General features: G+C 49.0%; 1 long non-coding RNA gene across 1 annotated transcript in view; it reads right to left on the bottom strand.

The window, feature by feature from the left end:
- Nucleotides 1–3,762: 3,762 nt before the first annotated feature.
- Nucleotides 3,763–16,765, bottom strand: part of LOC137444263 (uncharacterized) — a 290,864-nt gene continuing 277,861 nt past the window's right edge. The window contains exons 5-6 of the long non-coding RNA XR_010988103.1: nucleotides 12,596–12,771; nucleotides 3,763–5,713 (exon numbers count right to left, since the gene is read on the bottom strand). This is a non-coding gene — a long non-coding RNA (uncharacterized lncRNA). The remainder of the gene's footprint in view (nucleotides 5,714–12,595; nucleotides 12,772–16,765) is intronic.

Genomic DNA, 16,765 nt, shown 5'->3' on the forward strand with positions numbered 1-16,765 from the left:
TGCTCGAGGCTCTCTCTGCTCTGCCCTACCTGGAACGCCGCATCCAGTTCTGGTGCCCCCAGTGTAAGAGGGACGTGGAGCTGCTGGAGTGGGTCCAGACAAGGCCACCAAGATGATCAGAGAGGGCTGGAGAACCTCCCCCATAGAGACAGAACCTCCTCTGATTGAGCTGGGGCTGGAGAAAAGAAGGCTCTGGAGAGACCTTAGGGCAGCCTTCCAGTACGTGAAGGGGGCTTACAGGAGAATCAGGAAGGGACTATTTGACAAGGGCTTGTAGGGATAGGATGAGAGGGAATGGATTGAACCTTGAGGAGGGCAGATTTAGACTGGAGATTAGGAAGAAATTCTTTCCAGTGAGAGTGGTGAGACACTGGAACAGGTTGTCCAGGGAGGTCATTGATGCCTCCTCCCTGGAGGTGTTCAAGGCCAGGTTGGATGAGGCCTTGAGCAACCTGGGCTGGTGAAAGGTGTCCCTGGCCATGGCAAGGTGTTGGAACTAGATAATCTTCAAGGTCCCTTACAACCTGAACCATTCCATTAATCTTTATAGGAACATTTCTTCTCCTCATCTCAGTTGAAGTGTAATGGTCTGACTGTGGCTGGACAATTATTATTTTCAGCCTGTGACACAAGGGCAAAATCTGGAGTCTTCCTTTAGTGTACACTCTCATTATTGAGTCCATCATCAGTAAGTTTGCAGATGACACCAAGCTGGGGGCAGGTGTTGATCTGTTACAGGATAGGAGTGCTCTGCAGAGGGACCTTGCCAGGCTGGACAGATGGGCAGAGTCCAACATGATGGCATTCAACAAATCCAAGTGCCAGGTTCTGCACATTGGCCACAACAACCCTATGCACTGCTACAGGCTGGGGTCAGAGTGGCTGGAGAGCAGCCAGGCAGAAAGGGACCCGGGGCTACTGGTTGACAGTAGGCTGAACATGAGCCAGCAGTGTGCTCAGGTGGCCAAGAAGGCCAATGGCATCCTGGCCTGGATCAGCAATAGTATGGCCAGCAGGAGCAGGGAAGTCATTCTGCCCTGCGCTCAGCACTGCTTAGGCCACAACTTGAGTCCTGTGTCCAGTTCTGGGCTCCTCAATTCAAGAAAGATGTTGAGCTGCTGGAATGTGTCCAGAGAAGGGCAACAAAGCTGGGGAGAGGTCTGGAGCACAGCCCTGTGAGGAGAGGCTGAGGGAGCTGGGGTTGCTTAGTCTGGAGAAGAAGAGGCTCAGGGGAGACCTTCTTGCTGTCTACAACTACCTGAAGGGAGGTTGTAGCCAGGTGGGGGTTGGTCTCTTCTCCCAGGCAGCCAGCACCAGAACAAGAGGACACAGTCTCAAGATGTGCCAGGGGAAGTTTAGGCTGGATGTTAGGAAGAAATTCTTCCTGGAAAGAGAGATTGGCCAATGGAATGGCCCTGGAAGTGTTTAAAAAGAGACTGGATGAGGCTGGAGGTGAGGAGAAAGTTCTTCCCAGAAAGAGTAATTGGCTATTGGAATGTGCTGCCCAGGGAGGTGGTGGAGTCACCATCCCTGGAGGAGTTCAAAAAAGGCTTGGATGTGGCACTTGGAGCCATGGTTTAGTTGTCAGGAGGTGTTGGGTATTAGGTAATAGGTTGGACTTGATGATCTCTGAGGTCTTTTCCAACCTGGTTGATTCTATGATTCTTTGATTCTATTTCAGCTGGGCTTTTTCTTTCTTCTGCAGTCAGTTCAGCACCAGCCAGCAGCTCAGAGCTGCTGGCTCAGTACTCCTTGCAAGAAAAAAACCCCACCAAAACCAACTAAAAAGCATGTGTTGAAGCAATCACTGTGTCTGTGCTCAGTATGCTTAGTTGGGGTTCAATAAATCCAGTACCAGGCTTTCAGAGGCAATGAAGGGAGAAGAATTCTTTGAAAACAAAGCTGTTGTTGAAAAGAATACAGCACACAGGCAGCAGAGAGGAGTGTGGGGGTTTTGTTGTTTTTTTGTTTTTGGAGGTCTGTGCAGCTGCTTTGTTTCTTTTAGAGGATTTTAATCAACCTGATTACACAGAGAAGCAAAGGGACTTTGGAGGCAGCGTGGTGACAATCAGCCAAAAGAGGAAACAAAAGGGGGGCGGGTGGCTGTTTGCCTTCTCTCATAGCCCTCAGTTTGTTTTTCTCCCTTTCATGTGATTTTTACAAGTGAAAAAGGAAAAAAAAACAAACCCATATTAACTCATTTGAATTAAAACCCCTATCTGTGCAGGGTTGGTTTTTGGTTGGTTTGTTTTCTTTTGGTCTTTTTATTCACTAGAGAAGCAGTTCCAGGCTTTCCCCACTATATAATTTAATCAAAGATCTCCTCAATGCTGTCAAGATTGCCCTAGCTGCATCCAGTCTGCCTGCCATCAGTGCAGTGGCTTTCCCAGTGGCTTGGGGAAAAGAAAGCCTCCCTCACTGGATAGGAGCCCATCCTTTCAAGTGGGGTTAGCAGCTCTGCTGCAGTCTTCCCCCTAAATTTGGGTGCCTGATGTTCTTGCCTTGCTCCTTTTGTTCCCCAGTGCCCCTGCTGCAAATCAACCCTGCAGTGCCATCTTTTGAGGAAGAGGCATAGAATCATAGAATTGTCAGGGTTGGAAGGGACCTCAAGGATCAGCCAGCTCCCACCCCCTGCCATGGTCCGGGACACCTCACACTACAGCAGGGTGCTCACAGCCACATCCAGCCTGGCTATAGAAAACCTCCAGGGATGAGGCTTCCACCACCTCCCTGGGCAACCTGTTCCCTGTGCAACCTGGCATTGAGGGGCACTGCTGCAAAAGGCCACCTCTCCCCATCAGTGGGAGCAACTCCTTACCCTCCTTAAAGAGTGTGAATGTGTGTGTGGGGAGTCGGAATTTGCCACTTCTAAAGTCTTTTGACAGCATCACAGCATGTTAGGGGTTGGAAGTACCTCTGGAGATCTTCAGTGGTTTGAAATCCAGGTCCACAGTTTCATGCCAACTGTGGCAAACAGGCTGCTTTCAGGCATTCCAGGACATATTTCTGTCATCTCGTTGTCCTTCACATCCTTTGCTAATTTAAACTCCAGCTGCTTTTCTGGTATCTCTATATGCTTCCTTATCACAGGACCACACAGGCTCACAGGATGTTAGGGGTTGGAAGGGACCTCTGCAGATCTTCCCGTCCAACCCCCCTGCCAGAGCAGGACCATAGAATCCAGCACAGGTCACACAGGAACACATCCAGGCAGGGATGGAAAGTCTCCAGAAAAGGAGACTCCACAACCTCTCTGGGCAGCCTGTTCCAGTGCTCTGTGACCCTCACAGTGAAGAAGTTCTTCCTCATGTTGAGGTGCAGCTTCCAGTGCTGCAGTTTCCTTTCATTGCCTCTTGTCCTATCACAGAGCATAGTGAGCAGAGGCTGTCCTTTCCTTCCTAACCCCCAGCCCTCAGACATTGATAGACGTTGATCAGTTCCCCTCTCAGTCTTCTCCTCTCCAGACTAACCAGCCCCAGGGCTCTCAGCCTCTCCTCACCAGGCAGTCTCCAGTCCCTTCATCATCCTTGTAGCCCTCCCTTGGACTCCCTCCAGCAGATCCCTGTCCCTCTTGAGCTGGGGAGCCCAGAACTGGATGCAATATGCATTGAACATGACCCTGCCAGCACTACCAGCTCCCACAGCACCTCCTGCAGACCACCTGCAAGCAAGACCTTTTACCAGGATGCAAATGTGGGCTACAACTGCAGACCTGCTGCCTCAGGTCCTTCCCATGGCAAAAGCAGTGTGTCTGAAGGCAGAGGCTGAAGGAGAAGCCAGGCTGGCTCTGGGCAGTGATACAGCAGCAGATGGAAATGTGTTGAGTGGCTGTGTGCTTTGGATCAGTGGAAAATAAAGTGAAAGGGGAGCTCTTCCCTCATGCACTACTGCAAAGGTTAAAAAGACAAAGAGATGAAACATTTGCCCTCAAAGGCAGGAGGAGATCGTTTTGGCAAGACAGCATCATAGAATGATTTGGGTTGGAAAGGACCTTCAAAGGTCCTCCAGTCCAACCCCCTCTGCAGTCAGCAGGGACATCCTCAACTAGATCAGGTTGCTGAGAGCCCTGACAAGCTTCACATTGAATATATCCAGGGATGGGGCCCCAAGCATCTCCCTGGCCAACCTGTTCCAGTGTTCCACCACCCTCATGGTGCAGAACTTGTTCATAACATCCAAGCTAATTCTGCTCTTCTCTAATTTCAAACCACTGCCCCTTGTCCTATCACTGCAGGCCTTTGTAAAGGCCTCTGCAGCCTTCTTATAGTTCCCTTCACAATTAGGTCTCCCCAGAGCCAGGCTGAAGAACCCCAACTCCCTCACCCTGTCCTCACAGGAGAGGTGTTCCATTCTGTGAAGGCCCCAAGCACTTCTGAAATTTAGGAAGATGTATTTACTTTCACTCCAGGCCTTTGTAAACAGTCCCTCTTCAGTCTTCTTGTAGCCCTCTGCAGGTACTGACAGGCCACTATTGGGTCTCCCTGGAGCCTTCTCTTCTCTAGGCTGAACACCCCCAGCTCCCAGCTGACATAATTTCTTCTCTTAGCTTTACAGCAACAGCCTCAGGCTGGAAAGCCACTTGAAAAAGCCAGGAGTGCAGGCAGCACCTCCTTTAATAGCCTCTGTTTTCTCTCCCTGCCATTTTCACACCTGATGTATTTAATGAGGAAATGTCACAGCTTTCTGGTAGCAAAGCCAGGGAACGTGTCGAACCCTCCATGAGCTACAGCACACTTCACCCAGAATATGAAGATTAATGCCTGGCAGCAAACTGGAATCTTTAAAGGCAAGAGCAGGACCACATTTCATCTTCTCCTGTGGTTTTATTTTATATTTACATGTTGGGAGCACTGTCACCTTTCATCGTGAAGACAAATGCGAACACAAACCCCTCATTGCCTTCCAACTCTTTATTTGCACCAAAGTTCTCCTAGGAAGGCCTCAGAGAGCAAGGGTTTGAAGGGCACAGTGCTTTGTCCCCTGAGTGTGTGCTCAAGCATGGATTCTTCTAATTTCTCATTTTTTTCTCTCTTCCCAGTGCTGTCTTTCATCTTGCCAAACACTGATGTCTCATGCTTGACAGAAGTGGTGGCACTCCCAATTGCCTGAATCCAATCAGTGTCTATAAATGTCTGAGGGCTGGGGGTCAGGAAGGAGGGGACAGGCTCTGCTCACTTATGCCCTGGGATTGGACAAGGGGCAATGGATATAAACTACATCACTACCTGTGTACAGCTACCTGAAGGGAGGTTGTAGCCAGGTGGGGGTTGGTCTCTTCTCCCAAGCAACCAGCACCAGAACAAGAGGACAGAGTCTCAAGCTGTGCAGGGCGAAGTTTAGGCTTCATCTTAGGAGTTCTTCACAGGAAGAGACATTGGCCATTGGAATGTGCTGCCCAGGGAGGTGGTGGAGTCACCATCCTTGGAGGTGTTTAAAAAGAGCCTGGATGAGGCACTTGGTGCCATGGTTTAGTTGATTAGATGGTGCTGGCTGATAGGTTGGACTTGATAGTCTCAAAGGTCTTTTCCAACCTGGTTAATTCTGTATTCTGCTTTGCTTCCAAAGTCATCCCAGATAATATACAACTGTGACCCTGGAGGTGTTTAAAAAGAGACTGGATGAGGCACTCAGTGCCATGGTCTGGTTGATTAGAGAGGGCTGGCTGATCAGTTGGACTTGATGTTCTTGGAGGTTTCTTCCAAGCTGGTTGATTCTGTAAAGGAAGACATGAAAGTTTGGACAAATCAGTGCAGGCTGTGGTACCAAATGATGCTGTATTTCATTGCAAGGAGCTGTCTTCCACACCTGAACAAAGACCAGTAGTCCTGAGCTATAAGGGGACACTCGGGAGCACTTAGATAGGGTTAGGTGATCGGTTCGACTTGATGATCTTGGAGGTCTCTTCCAGTCTGGTTGATTCTGTGAGATTCTATGGTCCTGCTAGGGCAGGGGGGTTGGACTCAAAGACCCTCAGAGGTCCCTTCCAAACCCTAACATCCTGTGAGCCTGTGATAAAGAAGTATATAGAGATACCAGAAAAGCATCTGGAGTTTAACTCAGCAAGAGCTGTGAAGGAGAAGGATAAGACAGAGCTGTCTGCCTTGCTGTGTACATTCCATTTCAGAGCAATAAATTAATTTTCTTCAGATATGAACAGTCCCTTGAGCAGTACAACAGAAGCACATTTGGAGATGTTTCAGTCCTAAATAATCCTACAATTAGTATCTGTTTCATTACAAAAGAAGTTTCTCAAGAGCTTTCCTATTCCTTTTCCCAAGGAGCAGGCAATCAAATCCAGCTATTGTGGGGCTGGAAGATGAGAAGTGCTGTCTGGCAAGCCATGTGCTGTGCTTGTGGTGGAATGGGAGCATCCTAGCTCCAGAGAAAGCCACAGATAATTATGTAAGAGAGGTCCCCGAGGGCAACAAAGCTGGGGAGAGGTTTGGAGCACAAGCCCTATGAAGAGAGGCTGAGGGAGCTGGGGTTGTTTAGCCTGGAGAAGAGGAGGCTCAGGGGAGACCTTATTGCTGTCTACAACTCCCTGAAGGGAGGTTGCAGCAGGTGGGGGTTGGTCTCTTCTCCCAGGCAAGCAGCACCAGAACAAGAGGACACAGTCTCAAGCTGCACCAGGGGAGGTTTAGGCAGGAAGTTAGGAAGAAATTCTTAGACGTCACAGAAAGCGAGATTGGCCAATGGAATGTGCTGCCCAGGGAGGTGGTGGAGTCACCATCATGGGAGGTGTTTAGGAAGAGCCTGGATGAGGCACTCAGTGCCGTGGTTTAGTAGATTAGATGGAGTTGGGTGATAGGTTGGACTCAATGATCTTAAAGGTCTTTTCCAACCTGGTTAATTCTGTATTCTGTAAATGATACACTTTACAGATTATTGAGTTTGGGTTTTTTTCTATTTAAAAGCCTGAGCATTTGGAAAGGATTAATGCTTTCCTTTTTAGTTTTTTTTTCCCCTGAAGTAAGATTGTTTTAGGTAAAGAAAATACAAGACATTTTTGTAATAAGATCAAGTACAAGGTCCTGCAGCTGGGTTGGGGCAATCCCAAGCACTGATACAGGCTGGGCAGGGACTGGCTTGAGGGAAGCCCTGAAGAAAAGGACTGCAGGGTGCTGGTGGATGAGAAGCTCAACAGGAGGCAGCAGTGAGCACTTGCAGCCCAGAGAGCCAAGCAGAGCCTGGGCTGCAGCAAGAGAAGTGTGGCCAGCAGGGCCAGGGAGGGGATTCTGCCCCTCTGCTCCACTCTGCTGAGACCCCACCTGGAGCACTGTGTCCAGCTCTGGAGCCTCTATTCCAGGAAGGATCTGGAGGTGCTGGTAGGTGTCCAGAGAAGGGCCACGAGGATGAGCAGAGGGCTGGAGCTGCTCTGCTATGAGGACAGGCTGAGAGAGTAGGGGTTGTTTAGCTTTGAGAAGAGAAAGCTCCAAGGAGACCTTATTGTGGCCTTCCAGTATCTGAAGGGGGCTACAAGGAAGCTGGGGAGGGACTTTTAAGTATCCTGTGTTGTGATAGGACTAGGGGGAATGGAGGAAAACTAGGAGGGGTGATTTAGACATTAGGAAGAAGTTCCTCCCCATGAGGGTGGTGAGACACTGGCACAGGTTGCCTAGGGAGGTGGTGGAAGCCTCATCCCTGGAGGTTTTTGCAGCCAGGCTGGATGTGGCTGTGAGCAACCTGCTGTAGTGTGAGGTGTCCCTGCCCATGGCAGGGGGGTTGGAACTGAATGAACCTTAAGTTCCTTTCCAACCCTAACAATTCTGTAATAATTGCCAACCTCTTTTTGTTTCCTCTTCAAAGTCCCATATTTTACTTTGGGCCTTTACCCATAGCATGCTAAGATAAATAACAGCTCCTGTACTATTTGTTAAATGCTGTTTTCCTGTTCTTTCCATTGCAGCCAATCTTGCCTTTTGCTAGTATTGGAAAATCTCCATGGTTGAAATCTAAAAGTATTTCTCAGCATAAATATAGAATCACAGAACTGTCAGGGCTGGAAGGGACCTCAAGGATTATCCAGTTCCAACCCCCCTGCCATGGGCAGGGACACCTCACACTACAGCAGGTTGCTCACAGCCACATCCAGCCTGGCTGCAAAAACCTCCAGGGATGAGGCTTCCACCACCTCCCTGGGCAATAACTCCACTTTGCTTTATTCACTTGCTCTTGATTAAGTTTTTTTTTTGGGTGTATTTCAGCTGAAAAAAACCCCAACATTAGTAACAGGATTGGGAGTCCATTGGTATCAGTGCAAAGAGCTGTGGGGGAGAGGAGGGAAGAAAAGCAATGGATGATTGCCTTGCTATAATTAGAACATCTTCTGCACATCACTGCTCCTGCACAGATGTCTGTCAGTGACAGAGATGTTGCCTCAGCAATTACTTAAACAGCTGCATTCCATGCAGAGAGGAGACAAGCAACAAACAAATGGATTTGGGTTGCAGAAACATTTCATCTGGTGACAGCTGTTTGGATACAATCCTGCATTTTACTGATGGGATAAATGCTCTTAATCTGATTATCTTTTGTTTGTCAAAAGCATATCAGTAATAATTTTCCAGGTGGAAGTGTTGAGATGACAATTTAAGAGTCGTAATGTTTTGTTTCAGTAGGTGAAAGCAGCTGTGTGGTGTGCTGCAGTCACTTGAGGGCAGGGATCCATCCAGAAGGATCTTGACAGGCTTGAGAAATGGGCCTGGGAGAACTGCAGGAGGTTCAACAAGTCAAAGTGCAAGGTTGGGCCAACCCCAGACACAAATTCAGGCTGGGTGCAGAGTGGGTTGAGAGCAGCTCTGAAGAAAGAGACTTGAGGGAATTGACTGATGAGAAGCTCACCATGAGCCAGCAGTGCCCTTACAGCCCAGAAGGAAAATTGTATCCTAGGCTGCATCAAGAGGAGTGTGGCCAGCAGGGCAAGAGAGGGGATTCTGTCCCTTCGCTCTGGTGACACCCCACCTCGAATACTGTGTCCAGTTCTGGTGTTCCCAGCATTAAAAGGACACAGAGCTGTTGGAGAGAGTCCAGAGAAAGACCACAGAGATGACCCAAGGGCTGGAGCAGCTCTGCTATGAGGACAAGCTGAGGGAGCTGGGGGTGTTCAGCCTAGAGAAGAGAAGGCTCTGGGGGAACCTTATAGCTGCCTTCCAGTAGCTGAAAGAAACCTACAGGAAGGCTGCAGAGGGACTTTTCATCAGGGTGTCTAGCAATGGGACAAGGGGGGATGGTTTGAACCTGAGGGAGAGCAGGGTTAGACTGGAGGTTAGGAAGAAAGTCTTCAGTACAAGGGTAGTGAGACTTCTCTTCAAACTGAACAGCCCCAACGCTCTCAGTCTGTCCTCATAGCAGAGCAGCTCCAGCCCTCTGCTCATCCTCATGGCCCTTCTCTGGACACCTTCCAGCACCTCCAGATCCTTCCTGTAACAGAGGCTCCAGCACTGGACACAGTGCTCCAGCTGTGGTCTCACCAGGGTGGAGCAGAGGGGGAGAATCACCTCCCTCGACCTGCTGGCTATGCTTCTCTTGCTGCAGCCCAGGCTCTGCTTGGCTCTCTGGGCTGCAAGTGCTCACTGCTGGCTCCTGTTGAGCTTCTCATCCACCAGCACCCTGCAGTCCTTTTCTTCAGGGCTTCCCTCAAGCCAGTCCCTGCCCAGCCTGTATCAGCATGGGCAACTGGGAAGGTGTTACAGGGAGTGTGGAGGGTTTTGCAAGGCCAATTAGGAGGAACCTAGCTGATGTGATTTGAGGCATGTGCTGAGTGTTAGCATGGAGCAAAATACATGCAGGGAGATAATGGAGCTGGTGTAGTCTCTCAGAGGAGCTCATTTAAGTGTGCTGGATATTTTAACTACTTTTTTTATTTTTTTTAAAGCCTGGAATAATTTGGCTCTAATTTCTGAGCAGGGACTTGCAGCCCACACAGCAGTAAGTCTTGATCATTATTAATTATGTGGGTTTTTTTTTCCCCTCTGTTCTCTCTGACCTTGTTTGTAAAAGCTCTGTGGTAAAGCTAGGATATTAAGCATGCTTTTATGGGCCTTGCCATGCCACCTAACTGGAGAAGAGGAAAAAGATTTAAAGACAAATGGGTAATCCAAAGTATGACCTCGAGTTAACCCTTTCAGGAGGTGCTGAAATCCAGAGCAACTGAAGGAGCTGGGGATGGTTAGTTTGGAAAAGAGGAGGCTGAGGGGAGACCTCATTGCTGTCTACAGCACCCTGAAAGGACCTTGTGGAGAGGCTGGTGCTGGTCTCTTCTCCCAGGTAATTAGTGATAGAACAAGAGGGAATGGCCTCAAGCTGCAACAGGATAGGTTTAGTGACCTTTGGAGGTCCCTTCCAACCCAAACCATTCTATGATTCTATGAGTGCCTTTTGGGTTAATATGCATCACATACTAAATAATTCCAACACTGCAATGAACAGTGACAGCAGTTTGCTTGTGAAGGGTAGAACGTTCAGGCTGCTTGCCTAGTTAGTGCTTTAGCACATGGTCTCTGCTTCATTAATTATGGCTGTGCAAAGCATGGAGGCTGTTGGCTTTCCTTTGCCAAAAATAAAGAGAGGGGGAGAGAGAGAGAGAAATTCTGTTTCTAAGCACAGAAATAAAAATGTAATGGTCAAGCTATTGCTTTGAATTGCATGGAATCACTTGGCCACACCTTGAGTATGGTGGTGAAGTCCCCATCACTGGAGGTCAAAAAAAAGCTTGGATGTGGCACTTGGAGCCAGGTGGCCGAGAAAGCCACTGGCATCCTGGCTTGGATTAGAGACACTGTGGGCAGCAGGGTCAGGGAGGTGATCATCCCCCTGTGCTCAGCACTGCTGAGGCCACACCTCAAGTGTTGTGTTCAGTTCTGGGCCCCTCACTACAGGAAGGACATTGAGTGGCTGGAGCCTGTCCAGAGAAGGGCAATGAGGCTGGAGAAGGGCCTGGAGGAGCATCTGAGAGAGCTGGGGGTATTCAGGCTGGAGAAGAGGAGGTTCCAGGGAGACCTCATTGCTCGCTACAGCTCCCTGAAAGGAGGTTGGAGTGAGGAGGGGGCAGCCTCTGCTCCTCGATGACAAGAGACAGGACCAGAAGAAATGGTTTCAAGCTGCAGCAGGGGAGGTTTAGGCTGGATGCTAGGAAATATTTCTTCAGTGAAAGGGTTGTCAAACATTGGAATGTTCTGCCCAGGGCAGTGCTGGAGTCACCATCCCTGGGGTTGTTCAAGCAGTGTGTGGACCTGGTGGATGGGGACATGGTTTAGTGTTGAGCCTTCAGTGCTGGGTTGAAGGTTGGACTGGATGAGCTTGGAGCTCTCTTCCTCGTGGATGCTTTCTGTGGGAAGTGCCTGCTCTCTCAGGGGGTGTGAGGTAGCAGTGGGATGGCTGCTGCCACAGTGTTGCACATCCTTATCTCATTGTGGGTCCTTGGAAACAGTAGGGACCACAGGGACTGCATAGCAGAGCTGAGGCCTTTAGTGCAGAAGTCTTCCTGATGGATAAAGCTTGTCCCTTCTGTGCCACTTCCCTTCAGCACCTCTTTGGCCCTGCCCTGGGGTTTAAAGCTTTTAAGTTTATTCACATGGCCAAGCTCAAGCTGCTAGTACCAAGTCTCTGCTGAATATCTCTGTGCAGTCCTGCAGGTAAATATCTGACTCCTCCAGCTGGGTAGGTTATCCCTCCAGGTCTCATCTGTCACAAAAGATTTGTGTTTGGGAAAAAAAAAAGGAAAGTTTGGGGTTTATTTATTTGTTTCATATTTTATTACCCTAAGTCTGTCAAAGGGAAGCAGCTGGAGCAGAACCTCCCTAGCCCTGCTGGCCACACTTTTCTTCATGCACCCCAGGATCCCATTGGCTCTCGTGGCCACAAGGGCCACAAGGGCACATTGCTGTGCCATGCAGAACTCGCTGCCCACCAGCACTCCAAGGTCTTTCTTTATAGCTTTACTATGTTTGCAGTCATGGGAAATCCAGAGGTGCTGCAGTGATTGGAGTGCTGGATGGGAATGGGAATTTACCCTGAATTTATGAGTCACCTGTTCTTGACCCTTCCCTTGCAGGAAAACCTTTCCAGCAGGGCAGCTCCTAACCTGTCCTGGTGCCTGCTGTTATTCCTCCCCAGATGCAGGACCCTGCACTTGTCCTTATGGAACTTCATGAGGTTTGCCTGCAGCCAGCTCTCAGCCTGTCCAGCTCTCCTTGGATGACAGCAGAGCCTGATTGAATGTGACCCACTTTGAACTCCCACTCCATGCATGCCAGCCAGGTTAGACTTAGGAAATATAAGATCATTATAATCCCCCAGAGGAGTTTTCTACAGTTCCTCAAAGGTAATAACCACTTTTATTTTTATGATGAACAAAACACAAGGCATCAAATAATTCTTTGAAGCCACTGTGACTAGAGAAACATGATGTGGGATGAAAAAAAGTCATATATATCTATAATATTTATATACATGTGTGTGTGTATACATATAAGAATATATAAGTATATATAATTTAGATATTTATCTACATAATGTAATGCCCTGCATTATGAAATGCATAGAGTTAAGGTTCTTCTCCATGGCTTTCAAAACTAAAGCTAGTATTAAGGCTCACCTGGAGTACTGTGTCCAGCTCTGGAGCTATCAACACAAGGAGAACACGGAGCAGGTCCAGAGGAGAGTCATGAAGATGATCTGTGGGGTGGAACATCTCTGCTATGAGGACAGGCTGAGGGAGCTGGAGGTGTTCAGCCTGGAGAGGAGAAGGCTCTGGGAAGACCTAAGAGCATTCTTCCAGTACAGAATACAGAATACAGAATTAAGCAGGTTGGAAAAGAACTCTGAGATCATCAAGTCCAACCTATCACCCAACACCATCTAATCAACTAAACCATGGCACTAAGTGCCACATGCAGTCTCTTTTTAAACACCTCCAGGGATGGTGACTCCACCACCTCCCTGGGCAGCACATTCCAATGGCCAATCTCTCTGTCTGGAAAGAATTTCTTCCTAACCTCCAGCCTAAACCTCCCCTGGCACAGCTTGAGACTGTGTCCTCTTGTTCTGGTGCTGCTTGCCTGGGAGAAGAGACCAACCCCCACCTGGCTACAACCTCCCTGTTGTAGAGAGCAATACGGTCTTCCCTGAGCTTCCTCTTCTCCAGGCTAAGTAACCCCAGCTCCCTCAGCCTCTCCTCACAGGGCTATGCTCCAGACCCCTCCCCAGCTTTGTTGCCCTTCTCTGGATACCTTCCAGCAGCTCAACATCTTTCTTGAATTGAGGAGCCCAGAACTGGACACAGGACTCAAGGTGTGGCCTAACCAGTGCTGAGTATAGGGCAGAATGACTTCCCTGCTCCTGCTGGCCAGGATGCCATTGGCCTTCTTGGCCACCTGGGCACACTGCTGGCTCATGTTCAGCTGCTATCAACTAGTACCCCCGGTCCCTTTCTGCCTGGCTGCTCTCCAGCCACTCTGTCCCCAGCCTGTAGCACTGCATGGGGTTGTTGTGGCCAATGTGTAGAATCTGGCACTTGGATGTGTTCAGTCTCATGCCCTTGGACTCTGCCCATCTGTCCAGCCTGGCAAGGTCCTTCTGCAGTGCTCTCCTACCTGAAGGAAGCCTGCAAGAGGCCTGCAGTAGGACTGTTTGCAAAGGCCTGCAGTGACAGGACAGGAGGCAATGGTTTGAAATGAGAGGAGACTTAGGTTGGATGTTAGGAACAAGTTCTTTACTATGAGGGTGGTGGAACACTGCAACCGGTTGCCCAGGGAGGTAGCTGAGGCCCCATCCCTGGAGCTATTCAAGGTGTCAGTGCTGAGCCAAAGTGAAGGAAAGGAGAAAATAATGTCCTACAGTTGGGCTAGGTCTCCTGCAGCTCAACCAAACAAGTCCCTGTCCTGAGCTCATGAACTTTTACTGTCTGTTTTGTGGGCCTTGGGTAACTCTTCTCAGTATAAGGATTTTTTTTCCCCAGCACATATGGGCTTCCAAATATAGTGAAGCCAATTGTTTTGAGAAGCAGGATGTCTGCTAAAGGGCAGCTTTATTTTCCTTTAGGTAGCACACATCTTTTAGGCCCAGTAGGATCCTGAAACACAAATCCCACTAGCTGGGGGGCAGGGAGACCCAGCATGCTAAAACCACTTAACAGTCTACAACTACCTGAAAGGAGGTTGTAGCCAGGTGGAGGTTGGTCTCTTCTCCTAGGTGGCCAGCCACAGAACAAGAGGACACAGTCTCAAGCTGCATCAGGGGAGGTTTAGACTGGATGTTAGGAAGAAGTCCTTCATAGAAAGAGTCATTGCCCATTGGAATGTGCTGCCCAGGGAGGTGGTGGACTCACCATCACTGGAGGTGTTTAGGAAGAGACTGGATGAGGCACTTGGTGCCATGGTTTAGTTGATTAGGTGGTGTTGGGTGATAGGTTGGACTTGATGATCTCAGTGGTCTTTTCCAACCTGGTTAATTCTATTCTATTCTATTCTATTCTATTCTATTCTATTCTATTCTATTCTATTCTATTCTATTCTATTCTATTCTATTCTATTCCATTCCATTCCATTCCATTCCATTCCATTCCATTCCATTCCATTCCATTCCATTCCATTCCAAACACCTTAGTGATATAGTTTAAAAGCTCAGGAGATCCTGAACTCAAACTTTTTAATCACAGAATCATGGATTCATAGAATCATAGAACCACAGAAACATAGAACCATAGAATCATACAGAATACAGAATTAAACAGGTTGGAAAAGACCTTTGAGATCATCAAGTCCAACCTATCACCCAACACCACCTAATCAACTAAACCATGGCACCAAGCACCCCATCCAGTCTCTTCTTAAACACCTCCAGGGATGGTGACTCCACCACCTCCCTGGACAGCACATTCCAATGGCCAATCTCTCTTTCTATGAAGAATTTCTTCCTAACATAGAATCACAGAATCATAAAAATCTTAGACTCACAGAATGGTCTGAGTTGGAAGGGACCTCCAAAGCTCATCTAGTCCAGCCCCCTATGCAGTCAGCTCCCTCCCCTGAGCAGCCTGCTGCAGTGTTCCACCACTCTCACAGTGCAGGACTTGTTCCTAACATCCAATCTAAATCTCCTCGTCTCTCATTTCAAACCCTTGCCCCTTGTCCTATCACTCCAAGCCTCTGTTGACAGTCCCTCTGCAGCCTTCCTTGTTAATGCAGCCATTCCCAACTCTTCAAGCTCCTGCCAGCATTTAAGCAAGAGTGAGCAATCACTATTTTACTGGCTGTATGTCTGTTCAACAACAACCAAAAGATGTTTATCCATTCAAGGGATCATTTGTAGACACTTCACTGAGAACATATTTGACAGTGATTAAAGAAAAGCAGCTCTGCCAAGAGATCTGCTTGGTGAAACAGAATCATAGAACTACCAGGGTTGGAAGGGACCTCAAGGATCATCCAGTACACCTCACACTACAGCAGGTTGCTCACAGCCATATCCAGCCTGGTCTTAAAAACCTCCAGGGATGAGGCTTCCACCACCTCTCTGGGCAACCTGTGCCAGTGTCTCACCACCCTCATGGGGAACAACTTCTTCCTCACATCCAAGCTGAATCTACCCATGTCTTCCCCCCCCCCCCCCCCCCGCCCCAGTCCTATCACTCCTTGACACCCTCGGAAGTCCCTCCCCAGCTTTCTTGTAGCCCCCTGCAGATACTGGAAGGCCACCATTAGGTCTCCTTAGAGCCTTCTCTCCAGACTGAACAGCCCCAACTCCCTCAGTCTGTCCTCACAGCAGAGCAGCTCCAGCCCTCTGCTCATCCTCGTGGCCCTTCTCTGGACACCTTCCAGCACCTCCAGATCCTTCCTGTAACAGAGGCTCCAGAATTGGACACAGTGCTCCAGGTGGGGTCTCACCAGAGTGGAGCAGAGGGGGAGAATCACCTCCCTCACCCTGCTGACTATGCTTCTCTTGCTGCAGCCCAGGATGTGATTGGCTTTCTGGGCTGTAAGTGCACACTGCTGGCTCCTGTTGAGCTTCACATCCACCAGCATGCAGGATCACAGACTGCTAGGGGTTGGAAGGGACCTCTGGACATCATCTAATCCAACCAACCTGCCAGAGCAGGTTCACCTAGGGCAGGTCACAGACACCTGCTGTGATGAATACATCCCAATGTGTAAACAGAGCCTGTGGAGTAAGACTGCACTGAAATAATATCCTGCAGGGATATTTAATTATGTGAATTATTATGTTCTGAGATCTGGAAAAGCTTCTTCTCCAGACAATACATCACTTGGGGCCTCAAATATACCCTTTCTCACTCCATCAAGCTCTGATAGAATGGCATCCACCCCATCCAATTTCTGGAGCACTCATTACAAGAAGGATCTGGAGGTGCTGGAAGGTGTCCAGAGAAGGGCCATGAGGATGAGCAGAGAGTTGGAGCTCCTCTCTTTTGAGGACAGGCTGAGATAGTAGGGGTTGTTTAGCTTTGAGAAGGGAAAGCTCCAAGGAGACCTAATTGTGGCCTTCCAGTATCTGAAGGGGGCTACAAGAAAGCTGGGGAGGGTGTAGGGTAGTGATGGGACTGGGGGGGGATGGAACAAAACTAGAAATGTGTAGATTGAGATTGGATGTTAGGAAGAAGTTGTTCCCCATGAGGGTGGTGAGACACTGGCACAGGTTGCCCAGGGAGGTGGTGGAAACTTCATCCCTGGAGGTTTTTGCAGCCAGGCTGGATGTGGCTGTGAGCAACCTGCTGTAGTGTGAGGTGTCCCTGCCCATGGCAGGGGAG

This window comes from Melanerpes formicivorus, unplaced genomic scaffold (assembly GCF_026170545.1).
Source record: "Melanerpes formicivorus ecotype bairdi unplaced genomic scaffold, bMelFor1.0.p_v2 SCAF_11, whole genome shotgun sequence".
NCBI lineage: Eukaryota > Metazoa > Chordata > Aves > Piciformes > Picidae > Melanerpes > Melanerpes formicivorus.